The 17,302-nt window shown below is 44.9% G+C and overlaps 1 protein-coding gene across 3 annotated transcripts in view; it reads left to right on the top strand.

Annotated features, from left to right (window-relative positions):
* The first annotated feature begins 9,680 nt into the window (after positions 1-9,680).
* The window catches only part of LOC136115086 (cystathionine beta-synthase-like protein), a 29,901-nt gene continuing 22,279 nt past the window's right edge, over positions 9,681-17,302 (top strand). Inside the window, exon 1 of one of the 3 annotated variants that reach the window (XM_065860962.2) lies at positions 9,681-9,835. The gene's annotated coding sequence lies outside the window, so the exon portion shown is untranslated. Of the gene's footprint in view, positions 9,836-15,171; positions 15,360-17,302 lie in introns of those variants that run through there. The other 2 variants (XM_065860992.2, XM_071811549.1) reach the window with 2 other exon arrangements.

The following is a 17,302-nucleotide window of genomic DNA, read 5'->3' as shown; positions in this document are numbered from 1 at the left end:
TGGAAGAAACTGAGCAGTGCCTGGCAATAAATGGTGGAACTGAAGCCTGTGGTATTTCTGCTAGGCACTAGGAATTTAACATTGATTCTTGTAGTTTGCAGGATATGAATCCAGTTCCATTTCCTCTTCAGAGAGATTTAGGATTATTAGTGAGCTAGCTTAAATCTTGAGCTCTAAAAGGTGAGCATAGTCTTTCTCTTTTAAAACAGTGTCTAGTATAATGTGGATACTATTTTAAAAGGTTTAAGATTGTTTCTACACAGATTAATGACACAAGCTGATCTGCTCTATAAACAAGTTAGTTTTAAGCTAGTATAAATGTGTCAATGTGTAATGGCTTTCAACTGTTTATCTAAACCTTGTTAAATTGAAGGTATACTTTTGCATGAACAGATAGCAGAAGGTTGAATTCTCCCTCTCCCCTCAATACAATTTTTCTTAAAGCACTCTTGAATTCCACAAAATGCATCATTTGTATGACCTGATTGCACAGCCACCCAAAAATTAACAGTGCAACTGGAATATGTCATAACGGGCATTGGAAGCATTGGATTTCACTGGATACCTGAAGGAAAAAAAACTTGTGCACTGGTCATTACCTGATCCTGAAATTATTACCTTGTGATAGCATTCAGCATGTGAACTAAGCTCATGATGTATCTTCAGTTAGGGTCATCTTTTAAGGCTATACTACCAGTAAAATTAATTGAACTTGAAACTGAGTATGCACAAATTTGGTTAAACACGTTAGTCCAAACTGTATTGGTTTACCAATACAAACCAAGTGGAAATCCTACCTCCCTCTTCTATTGTTGCTCAAAATGTTTTAGAGTAAATCTGGGGGTTTTTCCCTCCTTCCCAAAGGTACCTACTTCTCACAAATAGTTCATTGTTGACTCTTCTGTTAAACAGTGGATCTTAATTTATGGAGTTCCTTTACCTCAAATAAGTGACAGCATACAGTATTTTCCGAAGTCTGAATCAATTAGGTTGAAACTGTTAATCCCAAGTGGCTTCCTCTTTGTATTTGGCTCTTATTCTGTGAAAATGCTGCTTGTCCATGAATATGTATGTTGAGACTGTAAAACCAAATGGAGAAAACTTGTTCAAAATAAAGCCTTTTTTTTTTTTATAAGAATCTGACAAAAATTATCCCTTTCCTTTAGATGGGATGCTACTATTTAAACTACTAATGAGCTCATAGACTACAAGTTTCAAATTCTTAGCTTGTGAGTTATTGAGTGATGGTTTTTTGCTTTCTGGTTTTTTTTTTTTTATAGCTGGTGGAGCATGTCTTCAACTTAAACAAAACTCTCCTTATTTACTTGAAGTATCAAAAGAGTGCAGCTTGGGGTTAGGAGTTGGGTTTTGCTTGTGGTTTTTTAAAATTGGTGAGGGTTCTGGTTGAAAGATCCTTCAAGTTTCTGTTCTGATGGTCTGTAGAGAACAAGGTGGCTCATTTTTGACAGAAGGAGCATGTTTACTTGAAGAAATGAGTACTTGAAAGGGGTTATGGCTTGTTATGGATGATTTTTCCTAGTGTTACATTGCTCAAGCTACAAAACTTCGGGTGTTAACGGCCGTGTCTATTGTCACTGTTGTACAACAGCACCTTAAACTGCATCTGCTGTCTTTAATACGTTAGAAACTGCTTTCATAGCTGTTGGGGCAAGGATGGGGATGTTAACTGATGTGTTCTCCAGATGTTTGGAACTGCTGATGCTGCTGCACTCATGAGTGCCCCCCAAAAAACATCCTGTTCAGGAAAAGTCGAGGCTAAAAAATGGAACCGGCTTGGTGTGCAGTCATTTCAGCGGGTAGGGAAGTAAAACCTAATTGGGAAGGCTATCATAGGGAGAGCATGTTTGCAGCTGTATCTGCGGTTTATTGCAAGGATGAAGCCGAGCTTTATTACTGCAGAGTGCAATTTTACCTTGGAGTGCATGACTTTCAATTTTGAAAAAAGTTGAAATTACAGCCAAATGTAGAACAAATCAAGGTATCTTCACGTTCAATTGATATCTAATGCATTTTAAAACTATGCACAAGTATTTCTGAATTAATCTGCTTAGCCAATGTTACTTTCATTGCAGTATTGGTTTTGTTAAATCCATACCTATGGAAAATGGAGCACATCTCCTGAACTATGTGGACAAACGTTCTTTGTCAGCAATGTGCTCATCAGTCATAAACATCCAATCCCCCATTTATGCATAGCATGCTTTTTTTTTTTACGAAATCGTAACCTTCAGCAAAAAGAACCACTAATGAAAGGACACTGCTGTCCTATACTGCAGTCCCATAGTACCTCAGCAGCAGCGGCAGAACTGCTTTAGAAGGTGCCTGTTTTCCTGCTGGAGGTTACTGCCAAAAAAGGTGTTAATTTAACTGTTCCGAAGTTGCAATTGTAAATTGGATTTGTGGAATAGGGTTGAATTGGGCTGAAACCAGATGTGCTGCCAACAGGCAGCTCTGGTAGCCAGTGGCTTCACTCCAACATATGCAAAGTGGGAGGGGGATGGGTGTGCTCATCTGTAACTGTTAAGACACAAATGTCTGGTTCTTAGCAGTGCTTTGATAATCATCAGGTTCAGTACTTTTTCATCATTTCAGTTGTGGTGTTTGCATTGTAACTAGATTGGTTTGACAGAACCAAAGGCAAGTTATATGCATTCGTACATCAGCAGAGCAGAAAGGTGGTAATTTCTCATGAAGTGGTGGGATGCGAGCAAGGCTGGGGGCAGCAGCTTCTCAGGTGAGCTGGAGCCCTGTAACAACTCGTGTGAGCGTGGTTGCCCCTTTGATCCAAGTACCTTAAAAATATTGAGAGCTCTGCAAGCTGTTCTCTCCATGAAGGGAAAATTACTATGATTCAGGTATTCCTTTGGGTCAAACCCATGCATTTTTGACGTAGGCAGAGCACTGTGACATCCATGTGCTGTAGGCTGCTTCCAGCTTTCAGTTTCCAAAACTGCACATTCAGTTAGATTGGGAGGAAAAAAAACACCATTTCTGCTCTGGTTTCAGAAAACCCCGAGACAACATGGGGAGAAAGGCAGCAGACAGGGATCAGGCTGGTCTCTATGCCTCTTTGTTTTCACAGAAAAGCCTTTAGTCTACCAGGCTTAGGCCTGCTGTGCTTTTGCCAGCACTTGGCTTGATTTCAAGTCTTGATACCTATGCAGCTGAATATTGGATGTGTTTCAGATCCTTCTCGTTTTCTTCTTGGAGCTGTCTGGGATTCCGGCCAGGCGGAGGGAGGGAGGGAGCTGCTCCCGCTGCAGCCTGTGCGCCATCCTACTTCCTGGGCCTGAGGGCTGGGGGGGGTGGGGGGGAAGTGACTGCTTCTCCCTCTTCTACCCACCCATTTCCCTTGAGAACTAATAATGCTCATGTCCGGGAGAAAGATGAGAGCGGGCTTCGTGGATCCTAACAGTCCTCTTGTCTTCCACCATGTCCTCTTCCCTCCTTTCTAGTGAACATAGAAGATGCTTCCTCTCTGCTTCCTTTTGTGTTGATGGACAATAAAGTCCTGGAGCTGCAGGAGGAAGACACTTGATGAAGGCACTCTGAGACAGGACATGAAGAACCTGTTTTCTGGACACAGCACAAGTGAAAAGTGAGCAGACAGCCTGACGGACTTTGGGATTGCATGCAACATTAATTGTTGCATTGCTGGACTGGGGATGGGCAAGGGAAATGCCAAAGTTTTAAGACAGGCCAAAATCTGACCAAGTAATAGTGTCATTAATGTCTGGGCCAGTCTTTTCATTCCGGAGTGGTTTGACTCATGTTTTTTTGACTGCTTCATGTGACCATGTTAACCACAACAAAGAGACATTTAATTGCCCTTCTTGCTCAGCCTCCAAAGAGGGAAGCCTTTGGTCTTTTGGACAACTCTGTGATTCTCAAGCACACATGGTGGTAGCTGTTAACACTTTACAGAAAGACCATCTTCAGCAAAGGGAATAGATCTGCAGGTGGGAAGAGAGCAGCAGATTATGTCCTCCTTGTAGTACTTGGGCAAGGTTTCTGACAGTCTCTCACTCCACCCTGGTATCCAATCTGGGTTATTGCAGTCTGCATAGGTGTCTTGCCAGATGACAGAAAAACTAGCTGAGTCATTTGGCTTAGAGGGTGGTGATGAACAGCTCATACCCTTCCTGGAGACCAGTTCCACATGGGTCTGTGCTGGTATCTGTCCTGTTTTAATATTTTTGTCAGTGACTTAGAGAAGAAGAAAAGTGCATCCTCATGGGGTTTGTGGATGACACCAGACTGGGGTGGTGCACCTGACACAAGAAGGTAAGGCAGTCATCCACAAGGACCTGGAGAGGCTAGAAGGATGGGCCAGCAGGAACCTCATGAAGCTCAGCAAGGACGAAGTCCTACCCTCTGGTGGGCCAACCCTTGGTAGGCCACAGGCTGGGGACTGCTTGGGAGGGGAGTGGCTCTGCAGGTAAGGCCCTGGGGCCACAGTAGGCAGCAAGCTGGATGTGAGGTCATGGTGTGTCCTGGGAGCAAAGAGGGCCAGCTGCATCCTTTGTGGGATGTACAGGGACAAGCAATAGACTGAGGGAAGTGATTATGCCCCTCTACTTGTCACCAGTTAGACCACACTCGAAACTGTCTGTCATTTTGGACCTTCAGTATAGAAAATATTTCAGTATGCTGAAGTGAGTTCAGGGCCTCCAAGGCAGTCAGGGGCCAGAGTGGTGGCCCTGTTAGGACAGGCCAGGTGAGCAGGGCTTGCTTAGCCTGGAGCAGGGATGACTGTGGGGGAACCTGACAGCTACCTCCCTGTGCCAATGGGGAGGTCAGCAAGAGGAAAAGGCAGGGTCTTTACTGAAGTCATACATTGACAGAGGGGAGGATCCAACTGGCTGTAGGGAAAACATTTTCCCTTTGAGGACAGTCAGGCACTATCTCTGTCCTGGGAAGCGTTCAAGACCTGAGTGGGCAAGGCCTGAGCAACCTGGCTTGATCTCTGGATGGACCCTACTTTGAGCAGTAGGCTGGACCACAGATGTCCCGAGTTGCCTTCCAGCCTGACCAATGCTGTGGTTCTGATGTTCTGCCCAAATCCTTCTTGCTGTGCCTTTAACATTTTCCACTTTCTCTTACTCTGAAAGAGTATGAAAAATGGTTTGCCCCTTTCCTCACTGCCCTTTAGCTCAATGAAGGCAGTTCTGCCTTTTTTTTTTTTTTTTTTCCCCCCCAGTTTTCTTTGTACAACTCCTTTCAGACTTTATTCCTGGGCTATGTTTCTCTCCACACCTTCTTGTACTCCTCAGGCCACGTCCCACATGGGCCATATCTTTTTTTGAAATGCAGCATTCCAAATAGGACATGGTGCCTCAACAAAGCACACCAGTGCTGAGAGTGCCATATGTCCTACAGACCATATTCCTGTTTGCTTAACCCTGTGTGATGTTTGGTTTTGTTTTTTCACAACAGCAGGGCCCTGTTGACTCATGTAGAGTTTGCACGGCACTATAGCCATATCTTCCACTCTATGCAAATGCTGTCCAGATAGTGGCTACTCGAGAAGATGATTGCTCACACCTAGCTGCAAAATTTTGCATTTGTCCTTATTGGGCAACTTCCTATTTTACTTTCTCATCTCCTTTCTCCAGTCTGTCAGAGATCACTTCGAACTATCATTCTGTCCTCCAAATCGTTTGCAGCCTCCGCCATGTAGTTAGAATATGGAGTGGCTCTTCTTGGACTGCTTTTCCCTCCATTTGTATAAAAACATTTCAATGAGCTTGTGTGATAGCCTTGTGCTCTCCCTTCCCAAAAGGGCTCTGGGTACCACTAAAGCACTATTGGTGCTTTGGGTGACTTCATTAATTGCTCACAAAAAGCCTTCTTCACCTGATTTTTCTCCTTCAGTGATCCTACCACAACAGCTTTTACCTTTTTCCCCTTTCTTTGATCACTGATTGCACTTGTTCAAAGGATCTCTCTCCTTGACCTTTCAGTCTACAGCACGTCTACTCATCACTGATAAAAGAAACAACATTCTCTGCTTGCTGTTTCTATGTTGATATTCCAGTTGGTGTCACATTGCTGCTATGCTAATCAAGCCATAACTTTTATTATATACCAGCCCTCACTGCAACTCCTCCTGTTCCCTGGGAGAAAAATAATCTGTAGCATTGTCAGGTCTCAGGAAATAGCTTAAGTGGCTCCACTTATGAAATTGACAGTGACCTGCTGATTTATAGGAGTTATTTGCAAGGCTGGATTGAAGGGTAATTTAAAGTGTCCCACTGACTGGGCTCAGCCATAATGGGTCAAATTAGCAGGCAGTGGGGCAGAGAAAAGCTTTCTGTACTCATTCCCAGCTACCACATCTGATTTTAATGCCACTAATGCCAATGGTACAATGTGGGTTGGTGTTGCTGTGGGTATCTTTTAAGTCAGGGGGTTTAAATCAAGGGTTTTTTAAGTAAAAATTCCCATTTTCTTTTAAGTGTTGCCAGTTTACCTCCACCTGGCTGCTGTCACAGTAAAGGAGGTAGAATTTTGAATGCAGAGAGCTGTGGTACAGTTACAAATTCCTCTCACTCGCCTCACATATTATGTTTAAATAGTTTCCAACATGCCTAATCACTTGGGCTTACAAGTCTGCTCTGAGGTATCTGTTTTACATTTTACAGGATCTGGCAAATCCATCTGTGCTGCCAATTTCGTATCTTGATGCCCATCTGCCTGAAGCTGCAGTGGTAGCTGTGAGGCTGGTGCTTTTTCAGACAGAATAGCTGACTTGGTGCCTCTTCCCTCAGTCCCTCCTGAAAGGCAGTTAGAGGTATGGTTACCCCTCCTTGGCTACCCTCTGTGGGTACGACTTCAGTTTTCAAACACTTGCACCCATTCTGTTCCAAACATTAATGGATTTTTCTTTGCTGCACTTTGCAGCTGGGCCTCATGTGTGGCCTGGTGTCTCTGTAAATCCCTGGTTTGTCTTGACACCCATTTCAAGGGCCAGGCATTCATAATGTCACCATGTTCACACTCTGTATTCCTGTTGTGCCATTCTCTAATTTAGCTGCATGAAATGCAAGCCAGAATCTGATTCCACATGCTTTTCCAATCAGTGTTTTGCCAGAGGGACTAATGGTTGCCCGTGCAAACCTCACCTTTAACTACCTAGACAGACTGTGATTTAAGTAATTGTCCTGTTTAACAGCAGTATTTTCTAATAAATCTTTCTTTAGGAAAGTGAGAATAACAATGTGGAATTGAAAGTAGGTTTACGTCTACTTTGATCCAGAAAGGGGCAGGTAAAAAACAATGGAAATTCTCATCAACATAGATTTTTCTGTATAATTTGAGTGTGGATTTTTAGCATATGCAATGAAAACAGCTGCCTCAGTGTTGCTGTTTATTTAAGGCTGATATAAAGTACCTGGATTTTTTCTTGATTTGTTTATAATGGCTCAGTGTTTTTCCTGTGTTTTATTTTCATAGATTTCACCCCACGTTTTAGTCATGGTCCATTTTCTTACCAGAGACCCTTGACCCTCTGTAACCCTAGGACTGGTCATTTAGCTTCATGCCAGTCACATCCAGTTGTAAAGTGTCTTCTGTCATTTTTACCACCTGATTAAGACATTCTGTTCCTTTTTATTTTTGTACAGGGTGCAATACTCTCCAAATAGCTATACGATCTATACGTACAGATGGACGCATACAGTTGTCTCCACTTCTTTGATTACCTAAAACATGTGGAACACTTCAGGGTGAGTCATGTTCTAAAATAAAGCTACCTTGAATTGCTTTTCTCTTTATTGGTGTTTTTTATAGATACAGAAGAAATGGCTGCTTGGACTTTCTACAGCAACAAGCTACATTCTCAAGACATTTCACTCTGGTAAGCCTTTTTGGTATCTCATGTTTTCATGCAAGGATTTCTGTATTGTTTTTTAACTTTCTGAATGAGCAGAAGGAAGCACCTTGTGTTTGTCAAGAGTTACTCTGAGACAGTTTGCACTGAATACCTTAAATTCACCTGTGCCCTGTGTTATACATCATAAGGCTCCATTCAGGGCAATGCAGATGCAGCCATTGTGACGCCGATTTCCTTGGCAAATACCTCACATTCTCAGACACCATCAGAAGTGTAATAATTACATCAGAGTACAATAACTATCCATTGCATTGGTGCCATAAGGACTCACAGAGATGAAGTGAATTTGGCTGGGACACAGTCTCACAGAAGGTTCAAGATGGCAGAGAAAGTGTTTAGGTTTTTCCAAGAGTCATACTGAGGTCTTGTCACCTTTTGGGATAAACCAAGTTCCTGATCTGTGGCACAGCTACCACTAGTGAAATGAGTGGTGTGGGTTTGTTTCAGCACTTTTTTTTCTGTAGCACCACTTCCAGCCTGCAGCTCCCAGCTGGGGGATTCACCAGCTCTCCCTGCTTAGGGCTGGCTATTTCCAGGCTTTGACATGAGACCCAGAGATGCCTGGGCCCTCTCTCTCCCCCGATGCAGATCTGAACAAGCGCTGACGCGTCTGCAATGGGCGGCACAAGGCCGGGTGCCCTGATGCAGCACAACCCCGAGGCCTTTCCAGGGGGCTCAGGTGTCGGGGGGAACGTCTGGCTGCAGCCCCAACCATCAGACTCTCCTCACAGCAGCCCCCTCGGATGCAATGGGTGTTTTTCTTTTTTTCTTTTTTCTTTTTTTTTTTTTTCCCCCAGATCAGTAGAACAGCCAGTAACACTTGCAACGCTCAGGCATTACAGGCAGTCTGTGTGCCAGTTCCTCCCTACAGCTGGTGCCTACAGCCACATCGCACTGGTGAGACTGCACCTTGAACCTTGTGTTGGGTTTTGGGCCCCTCACTACAAGGCAGACATTGAGGTGCTGGAGAGAGTTCAGAGGAGGCAACGAAGGTGATGAGGGGTTTGGAGCACAAGTCTATGAGGAGCAGCTGAGGGAATTGAGGCTGTTCAGCTTGGAGAAAAGGAGGCTAAGGGGAGATCTTATTGCTGTCTACAACCACCTGAAAGGAGGTTGTAGCATGGAGGGTGTTGGTCTCTTCTGCGAAGTAGCAAGTGATAGGACAAGAGGAAATGGCCTCAGGTTGCACCAGGGGAAGTTCAGATTGGATATTAAGAAACAACTCTTCACAGAAAGGATTGTCAGGCATTGGAACAGGCTGCCCAGGGAAGTGGTGGAGTCACCATCCCTGGAGGTGCTTAAAAGGCGTTTAGGCGAGGTTCTGACGGACATAGTTTAGTGCCAGAGTTAAGCTGATGGTTACACTAGATCTTGAGGATCTCTTCCAAATTAAATGGTTCTTAGTACTGTCTCCAAAGGCCGGGCCTGGGCACGTCCCCTCGATCCCGCACCCCCGCCAGAGACTTCGCCCCAGCCTCCCTCGGGGCCACTGGGGCAAGCCCGATGGTTTTGCTACCCCCCCGACCTCCGAGCGGCAGCGCCGGGCCCCCCGCAGCCCGACCCCACCCCGCCCGTCCACAGACCACAGGGCTGCAGGCTGCAGTGCCCCGTGGCCGCGCGCTGCCTCCCCATTGGCTGCCACCTCGCCAACGCCTCCGTGGCGGCCAATCGCCGCGCGCGCTCCCGCTCTGTCCTCTCGGAAGGCGGTGGGCGGGGCTGGCGCCAGGCGGGGCGGGGTCGGCGCCAGGTGGGGCGGGGCCACGGGGCTCGCGGGCTCCTTTTAACCCCCGTGCTCGGTTGGTTGCGGTCGCGTCCATCCGTCCCATCCCATCGCGTCCCATCCCATCGCATCCCATCCCCTTCCCTCCTCACCGGTGTGCGCCGCGGCGGCGGGGCCTGGGCAGCGCCCGGCTCACCTGGGTGAGATGCCGGCCGTAGCCAGGGCGGGGGACGATGAGGCAGGGGCGGCTGCATCCCGCTTGCTGGTCGTTGCATCATCCGCGATGACTGGGGGAGGAGAGGCGGGGCGGCGCGGTGCGGCACGGTGTGGGGTGCCTGGGGAACGCTCCCCTCGGGCCGCAGGGAAGGATGGAGGGCTGCGGGCTGGGGGGGGTGATTGTGATTGTGCCATGCGGATGGGTTTTTCTTTCCATTTTGCGATTAAGTGATAGGAATGGGCAGTTCCCCTTCCTGGCTGGCGTGCCCGCGGGGGGTGCCTGCTGCTGGGGATGCTCCGGGCGGCCACCGCCGGGAGGGAGGGAGCGACAGGAGCCTTTTTGCAGCTTCTGCAGCCTTGCAAGATAACGCTATACCTTTTGTTTTCCTCTCCGGCGTTCCCATCAGCTCTTGAGCCGTTCTTGGCCCGTTCATTGTTCTCATGGGTACCGCGGTGGGATCTTGCCCATGTTTTTTGTCAAGTCTGACTAACACTGTGGACCAAGAAGCTTCTTGTCTTATACTTTACTGTATGCATTGCACTTGCCCTATTAGGAAGGGCCTGAACTTGGCTGAGACCTGTGAGACCTACTTCAATAGCAATGTTAGTAGTGCTGCTGGCATACTACTGAACCAGCCATTACTTGAAAGACAAACAGTTCCTCTCCTATTCCTGTTTGCGTATTTTTATTTATTTATTTATTTTTAATCCTAAAGTCTTTGACCATGGAGGTTTTGGATTGCTGGGCCCTCTTCCAGCAAAGTTGCTCAGGCTGTTTACCCTTTCAATGAGTCTGTTTGCTGATTTGAGGCATGAGAGTTCAGTGTTCTGCAAAACTTGTGCTGCAGAAAAGAAGGAAAGCTCAAGAGGCCGGACACAGGTGAAATCTGGGGATTTTATGTCAGAGGAGGAAATGTATCTCCTGGAAATCAGAGACCTGTTCAGGACCTGGTATTTATCAGTAGGAGGATGGCTGTAGCGAGATCACTAGTGATGAAGTACAGTTTAGGTGCTTGGTTAGGTCCAGTACTTGGGGCATTTGGGCAGGTTGTCCTTTTTGATATTAGTTGCTGGCTCTAATATCCTGTTGTGACCCTCTGTGAAATAACCAGCCTGCTTTCCTGAAGCCAGAACAGTATTTCTGAAACTTGTGGTTGGTAGCAAGGGTCATGGGGGCCTGTGTGCTTGGAGCGTGCTCAGATACGTCACCGACCTGGCGCTGGTGGCACAGCTGGCTGCCAGGATGGCTGGGATGGGATGGCCTCTGGCTATTGGCAGGTGTTGGCTGTCTGCATGTGAGATCAATAGGAACTAGGCAGGTAGCAGGGTGTACCGTGCTTGTGGATGCCTGCCAAAAGCTCTACAGATGTAGCCAAAGTGGGCTGTGGCTCATCTTTCCAACTAAACATGCATGAGCAAAAAAGCTGGCTTCTACCCCAGGCAGTGGTGACCAGTGTTTCTCTGCCAACCTTTATCACAGGTCCCTGTGCTAACAAAGGGTGTGATGCCTTGGGGAGGGCATTTGATAATGCCGGGAAAGGGGAGCTATGTGTCTGCTTGTTTTACAGACCTGGTCAGAAATTGAGAGCAGAGCTTCAACTCCTTTTGTCATGCTGGCCAACTTGCTTCTGTGTTCCTGCATGGAACGCTTCTCTCCCTGGACTAGGCGAGCTTGGACAGGTGAAGAGTGGGGTTCAGGTTGTAGTGTTGGTCCAACTTTTGTGTGCTGACTTAGGAAAGAGAACTAGAAGCAGAGAAAGAGATAATGAAAGTTTCTGACTGCAGCAGGTGAAAATGCAGATAAGTTGTTATCCAGTGCTTAATGCTGTTGTGCTCCCAGAAGACATCAGTCTTCACTGAGAAGACTTATCAGGTAAGTTCAGACAAGGTTGGAGCGAAGTCAGGAAATGCAGATGTCACAAGACACCTGCATTACAGCTGCACGTGCAGCTTCCCTTCTGTGGGTGGAAGGCAGGATCAACACTTTCATGTTTTCACTGGCTGATCTCCAGCATAACAATTGTCCTGGCAATGGTAGTTGCTTTGCTGTTCAAGTTTGACCATCTTTGCAGTGTTACAGAGGCATTAAAGAGCTACTCATTTCCTACCAGGAGGCTTATGAGCATGCTAGTCCATTCTTGAAAGGAAGGGTGATCATTGAGAGAAAACACGTGTGCTCATCTACTCTGTAGACGAAAACAGATAAGAGTCGATTCTCAGTATTTCCTCCTAGAGCCATGATGTTGTTAATTCATACTGCAGTAACTTCAAGTCACTTGATGTCTTCTGACATAGAAGTGATGGTTGCCTGCTACTGAGGAAGCGGCAGAGTGGAGGGAAGTAAAAAAACCTAAACGAAATAATAATAAAAAAAACCAATAGATGTTTCACTGTGTCCTGAATCACTTACAGCTGTGGTGTTTCCAAACAGCTTCCAAAAGCTGGATGGGTACTGCTACGTCTGGTAACCTGTAAAGATCCTAAAGCTCTCTAAGACCTTGTGATACTCAGAATGAGCAGAACAACTGGTTTGTAGTGGTTTACTTGTTCACAGAGTAAAGTACCTGCTTAACGTAAAAGTTTCCCATTCTCAGGCCACAGCATGATGGAACTCTGTATCTCATCGCTTGGTGAGTAATCACCCCTTGGGGCATCTCATCCATCTCTTACACCTGCCTTTTAGACAGCTTCATTTCAGCTTCAGACAAGACTCAAGTTAATTAGGTTCTCACATACTTGATACTCTCTAAATGTCTGCATTAGTGCTGACATTGTATAATGTAAACAGCCTTAGAAACTGTAGCTCCTAACCTATCTATGGAGTGAGTTCAGCTCAGTCTAGGGATTGATTTCACTCACTGGCCATCAGTCCTGTTCTGCAGGCATTGAGAAATAGCTGAGGTCTTGGGTTCCCTGAGGAGGTGGATCTGGAGATGTGAGCCTTGTCTGTGAGGCTTTCTGGATCTCATACCTTGGCCCATGTCCCGATCCCTTAGGTTTAAGTGCCTTTGTAAATTGTCTTTCTGATTTTTCTGCCTCAGGGGCTATGCAGGTATAATGGCAGAAGTTAGTCAGGCTCTTCTAGTTAGACTCTGCCCACACCCCCAGCTAGTTACGGGAGTGTTCCCTTTTACAGCAAACTTAAATTTAGGCTGACAGGATTTCTTTCCTGAAGATGGGCATCTTTTCCTGCAGCTTATCTTCCTCAGGCTGTTCTGAGCAGTGTTCAGTTGCACTTAGAGAAGCAGAGTTGCTGTTCTCCTGTCTGGCCTCCCCAGTCTGCATTCCCAGAAGAAAGACAGAAGAAGAGGGTCAGGCTAGCAAAGGAGTTGCTGTCCTCTGTTTTGGTGATTTCTGCTCGCCCCTTGTCCTTTGTTTCCTAAAGATCTCCCCACTAGAAAGATGCACCAGCTCCCTATGGCCTGATCTAGGCCTGTAGGCAGGATCATGGGGGAAATTTGGATGTCCTAGACCAACCACCTCTGCCTCCTGTTTTGATGAAGTTGCATCATCTAGGGCTGGATATTTTGGGTTGTGTGTCAAGAAGCTCAGCAGCAGCGCCAAAGGAACTCAAAGATCTGAGGTCTTCCTGTTGGTTCAGAACATGACAAGTCACTCCTGAGGTCTTGACCTGTTTCTTAGGTAGAACTGTAAGCCATTGCATGTGCTTTTATGTCTCCACTGAGTGCTGTAGTAAGAATTCCCTGTGGAGAACAATCAAGTCTTCCCTAAGATTTTGTCCTTCAAAAACCTAAGATAGTAGGTTGACCATAGCGGAGACTGATTCTCTACTAGCATGATTAGAATTTGACTTTATAGATGTATGTGTGCATACTTTAGGCTGGATGGGTGTGAGGGTATTTAAAAATAATGACTGATAAAATTATTTGAAGGGGTATATTGAACAGGAGCTTGAGTTTCTTCCAATAAATGATGTTGTATAAGGTTAGAATGTGATGTCAGGATTTTTGTTATCAATGCTTGTGGTTAGCTTTTTCTCTCTCCTCATTTTTCTTCAAAGTTCTAGCCCCATTATTGAGGCTTTGATCAAACATCAAAGTGTTGCCATTCCTTTAAACACATGACAGAATTTCACAGCTTAGTTGCAGGCAATAAATAGAGCTTTTTCTCTTTCTGCTGTTTCTAGTTCTAGAGATGATGGGTGTTGCAGTGAATTGTGGATATTTTTTGTCCTGACATAGAAGAAATGAGATGGTGTTGTCTTGCCCCATTCAGAGGGAACTCTCCAAAAGGCAGAGACGTGTTCATTTCTTTCCTGCCATCGATACAAAGAACAAGTACTTACTTGTTGAAACCTCTTAAACTTTTACTGCAATGAATTTATCCCCCTTTCTACTGAATTTGGACCCTTTTGAAGGACACTGGGGATTGGTGATATAACCTTTTAAAGGTTTCGCACTCCTATTTTATGAAAACCTAGAAGATGAACAAAATATGCTGTTTCCTCTTTATAACTCGTTGCACTTTTTCTTCCTGGGTGTTGGAATAGTTTGATCCTTTTGCAGCAAGGTACCTTTATTAGATGGGCTTGTCAGTATTGTCAGTGTTACCTGTGGGCAGAAGGAGTTGTTGTCTATGTCCAGTATTGCACACCAGCTGTCTGAAGGAGCATGTGGATATGGCTCACAGAAAGAATTGAAACTTCCCCAGTGTTTTTTCTTCACTAAAAAAAGTGCTGATATTCTGAACTGTGAATCAGGCACCTTCTAGAAATAGAAATGAGGGCTGGGTTTCACTCTGGAACTAGAAGTAAGCTTGTTTCTGGTAAGAAAGACTGGTGAGTGTTAGATTGCGTGTATTTATGGGATTATTAGCTTTCTTGGACTGGTCTCTCAGTCTAGTCCTGGTCAGTAGTCTAGAACAGGATGCAGCCCATCTTGGCTCTTGGGCATCTATTAACCTAAATAGAGTAGAATGGTATCTTTTTGGTGTCATGGGAGTCTTTACATCCAGGAGAATTATTTCAAGCTTTAATCTGTAAAGTTGGCACATTCCGAGGCGCTTTTTTTTTTTTTTCCTAAAGGAGTGCAGTTTAAATGCCTTAGGCATTTTCTTCAAATCAGCATGAAAGAATGGAACTGGTGTGCATAAGGCGGTAGTGGTTAGTGGTGCATGCTAACTTGCAGGATCAAATGCTAAAGTTCACTGATCCTGTGGTTCATACTTTTTTTCCAATGTGTCATCAGATAGAATCATTTTGGTTAGAAGAGACCCTCAAAATCATTGAGTCCAACCCTGTCACTAACCCATGTGCTTAAGAGCCTCATCCCCATGTCTGTTAAACACCTCCAGGGATGGTGACTCCACCACTTCCCTGGGCAGCCTGTTCCAGTGTCTGACAACCCTTTCCAGGAAGACGTTGTTCCCAATATCCAACTTAAACCTCCCTTGGCACAACTTGAGGCCTCTCGTTCTGTCCGTTGTTACTTGGGAGAAGAGACTGACTTCACTTCAACCTCCTTTCAGGGAGTTGTAGAGAGCGATAAGGTATAATAATGGTTTTAGAGCGTGATAATAAAAGGTTAAGGGCAGGCCAAGCCAGATATGAATGAGAAGATAATGTTTAAGAGTTGTTGGGGTTTTTCCTATTACAAAAGACAGTAGCTAGAGCTGAGATAGGTGTGTTAAAAACTAGTTAGAAGAAGACTCTTAAGTGAGGAAAAGCATACAAAAACTGTGTTAAATGTCTGTGTGGGAAAATTAGGTTGGTTAATATTATAACGTGATATTACTAAATGATAGAGTATTTTTAATGGCTTTCTGCGTGACAAAAGTGGAATTATTGATAAAAAACAATCGTTTAAGTAATGAAAGTATTTTTACACACATAGTAATGCATAATATTAATCCCCAGTAAACTTCACTGAGTTCAAATTTGTGCGATATCAGAAATCCATTTAACCCAGTCTGTGCTGTCTTCTGCCTTCTGAAATCTTAAGTTACTGAATTACAGTGTATTATGAACCCTATGAGCAACTCTTACGTTAAGATTTACGTTGCAAGTGCAGCTATATGTAGAGAAATAATATGCTCTTGGGAATATTTTAGGACAACAGTCATTGAAAATCCATGTACTTTCGTTCTCAGGTTGCAACACAAGGATAGGACAAAAGATTGAGGTGGAGGGTGCATCACACTCCAAGAATGTGTAAGTGGAAGGTGGAAAGCCATCACTGTTGCTCATGCTGCAAAGCATGACTGCCGAAGGATCCACTCCAGCAAGCGCTGAAAGCTTCCAAATGAACCAGAAAAAAATCTTGCTTTCAGTCGTGAAAAGACCAAAATCGCTCTTCAAAATGAAAGTTCCAGCTATTCAGTTTTCAATTAGTCTGCTCAAGACATAACAGTTCTCATTTGCTTTCCACACTTCTGTGGCTGATATATCCCTGTTCTACCTCAGGTAGATAGAAGAGGGAGGAAGAAGTTGAGAAAATAATTAATTTGTCATAGTTCTTCATCAGAATAGATGTAGAATAGTGATCACTCAAATATTTGTATGGTGTCTTCAGGCAATGATCAGGTCATCAACTCTGCCTGATCTAAACTTGTGTCTGTTTTGTGTACATTGGTCAGAAGGAGGAGGATGAGGCCAGAGACCCTTTCCAGGCCTACCACAGTTCAGTAATGGAAGTAGCCATGAATCCTCCTGCAAAATGGTGATGTGATAAACAAATGTTGGTGGGGAGGGGGAAACAAACCATGCTTTCCAAGACTTCAGCTAGATTTTTTTTTCTTTCAATCAAAGAAAGGGCAGCTAGCTGTAGGAGCATGCAGGCTCTGTGAGCAACTGGCTGGAGTAGGAGAAATGAACTTACTGCTTTCCGTTTTATATTTGCCAATTTCTGAAATGGAAAGTCTGATGGAAGGCTTCCTTATGGTTGAAGTGTTTGCTGTATGTGTTAAATCCAACATCGCTGTAATTGTGCATTCAACACTGATTCAGTCTTGGGAGGAACTAGTGAGATTTAGATAATCTTAAGCGTAGAGAGGCCCTTGCAAGTGTTTGTATACAGAGCCTTTTCGTAAGTTGCATACAGCATCTTTTGGTGATGGCTCCATGAAGTCCTTTCACCCTTGGTGTCTCTAGAAGTATATAACCTTTGGGCTGGAGTATTTTCTATTACTTTGATTGTCAAGCTTAGGGAGTTGTTGACAGTCCAATAGAGTGTTTTCTGCTGACTTTACTGGATCTGAGCAGGGGAGGCCAGGGCAGAGGGAAGACCAGGTAACACAGGAAGACCAGGGTCAGGGGACCCTCCATTGGTCTTGCAGAATACCACTGCTGCTTTTTTTTTTTTTTTTAAATCTGCTTTGTACAAGTCATCTTCACTTTGTTTTGCAGCTTCTTTTTTTCCCTGTGACAGCAGGACATGTGTCTTACCCCTATGAGAGACTGTTTCCTGATAAGTGGTTTTGTGTTTTGTTTTTTC

This window comes from Patagioenas fasciata, chromosome 1, assembly GCF_037038585.1.
Source record: "Patagioenas fasciata isolate bPatFas1 chromosome 1, bPatFas1.hap1, whole genome shotgun sequence".
In the NCBI taxonomy this organism is placed as follows: domain Eukaryota; kingdom Metazoa; phylum Chordata; class Aves; order Columbiformes; family Columbidae; genus Patagioenas; species Patagioenas fasciata.
Note: the sequence above shows the minus strand (reverse complement) of the source record. Positions and strands in the feature narration are given on the sequence as shown.